Here is a 2,365-nt window from a genome sequence, read left to right as displayed (position 1 = left end):
AGTCTGTTCTGTGCACTTCAATAACTGTCTGGTTTGGTTCAGCTACAAAATCAGACATCAGAAGACTACAGAGAACGGTTCGGACTGCTGAAAGGATTATTGGTGCCCCCCTGCCTACCCTCCAAGAACTGTATACATCCAGAGTGAGGAAAAGGGCTCAGAAAATCACTCTGGATCCATCACATCCAAGCCATCTCCTTTTTGAACTTTTGCCATCTGGTCGGCGTTACAGAGCACCGAATACCAGGACAGCCAGGCACAAGAACAGTTTCTTTCCCCAGGCAATCTACCTCATGAACAGTTAATGTTCTCCCATTGTGCAATTATAGTACAGTATGTGCAATAACCTTATACCTATTTATCACCCTAAACCCTAGTACATCCCTACAACTTATTTTATTTTATTCTATTCCCATTCCATCTATAGCACACCTGTACATACAATTTATTCTTTATTTATTTTTTTTATTTTTTTTTGTGGTTTATATTTATGCATGTGTATTTTATTCACATCTCATTTTTATTATCTGTGTGTTGTTGTTGTCTCCGTGTACTGGAAGCTTGTGACACTATAACAAATTCCTTGTATGTGCAAACATACTTGGCAATAAAGCTCTTTCTGATTCTGATTCTGATATGAGGATAGGACAATATTTGGCTGAGATACAACTATTTGAAAATCTGGAATCTGAGGGTGCAAAAAAATCTAAATATTGAGAAAATCATCTTTAAAGTTGTTCAAATGAAGTTCTTAGCAATGCATATTACTAATCAAAAATTAAGTGTTGATATATTTATGGTAGGACATTTACAAAATATCTTCATGGAACATGATCTTTACTTAATATCCTAATGATTTTTGGCATAAAAGAAAAATGTATAATTTTGACCCATACAATGTATTGTTGGCTATTGCTACAAATATACCCCAGCGACTTAACACTGCTTTTGTGCTATTTCAAACAGAAAAAAATATTATTTTAGTTACCCCATTTGCTTGTTCTAAGCAAAAACTCACTTAATTTTGACTTTTAGTTTTTTTTTCTGAAAACAAGACAATAATTTTTTACTTGTCTGGAAAATCCTTCTTGATTTAAGAATTTTTTAGATATCTTAGCTGGAAACAAGACAAAAAAATATATGATCAATCTGCAAAGCGGTGACCGTAAAATATGTATTTTAGGTATGGAAAGGACATATTTTGAGTTTTGATTTGGGATATGGTCATTGCGCACACAGTCCTCTGTCCTCTTTCTGGAGAACTAAAATATGGTCACCCTAGCTTATCTAGTGCATGCATCTTAATTTAAGAACGTTTTAGATATTTTGACTGGAAACAAGGCAAAAATATTAAGTAAGATATGCCTTTTTTTTTGCATCTGACCTCACAGTCTTGCCCTGCTCTCTCAACATCTTCACCATGTCAGCGATGGGATGCTGAGCCTTGGCCGCACAGACCCCAGCCTGCGCAGAACACACACACACACACACAGATTCATGTTAGTTATTAATTCTGTGTTTTCTGAGAATCTCAGGCGCTGTGAGGTCAGCGAGGAATCCCCCAAACTCCAAATCCACATTTGCTTCACGTTTGCTGCTAATATCTGGAGGAGCGTGCAGAGTTGTGTCATGGGCCGCGTGTGCTGACTCTCAGGGAACTCCGTTTGATTGCATTCAGATTGCAGAGTTTCCTGAACTCCAGATGTCTCCCTACAGGACGATCGCGTGTGGAGACGAGACACGCACACACGTGTGGCCCGTGTTTCAGGGTTCTCTCGGGTTCCTCTCGGTCAGATTTCTCAACTAGGATTTGATTTGAGACTAAAGTGTGCATATTATGTATTAAAACAATTAACGACTTGATGAAACTTCTTAGAGGAACAAACGTTTAAACTAATATGCATCATTTTAATAATGTGATTCAGTAATAATTAGTTTGTTGTGACACCAAAATGTTTTTTCATAATGCTCAATATCAGCACAAATCCAATGGCTATATCTATATATCCAGATTTAGCTGTATACATATACTCACAAAGCCATATGTACTAATAGCAAATCTCATCTGGTTGATGTTTATATAAATGTAAACTGAAACGAAATGTAAGTCCAGCTCTGAACTGTGACTGTGAGACATTAAGATATTAGAAATATTAACATTATGGATTTCTGTGCAGCTGCTTTGAAACCATGTGGATTAAGAACAAAACTACACAAATTAAACCGACGGACTCGTTTTGGTTGATTGTGTCTGTGGAGCTTAATGCTTCGTCTGGTGTGTCTGGAAGACAGCAGGAAAACAGATGTGTGTGTGTGTGTGTGTGTGTGTGTGTGTGTGTGTGTGAGTGAGTGAGTGAGTGAGTGA

This window comes from Sinocyclocheilus anshuiensis, unplaced genomic scaffold (genome assembly GCF_001515605.1).
Source record: "Sinocyclocheilus anshuiensis isolate Anshui unplaced genomic scaffold, SAMN03320099.WGS_v1.1 scaffold1705, whole genome shotgun sequence".
In the NCBI taxonomy this organism is placed as follows: domain Eukaryota; kingdom Metazoa; phylum Chordata; class Actinopteri; order Cypriniformes; family Cyprinidae; genus Sinocyclocheilus; species Sinocyclocheilus anshuiensis.
This window is presented reverse-complemented; position numbering follows the sequence as displayed.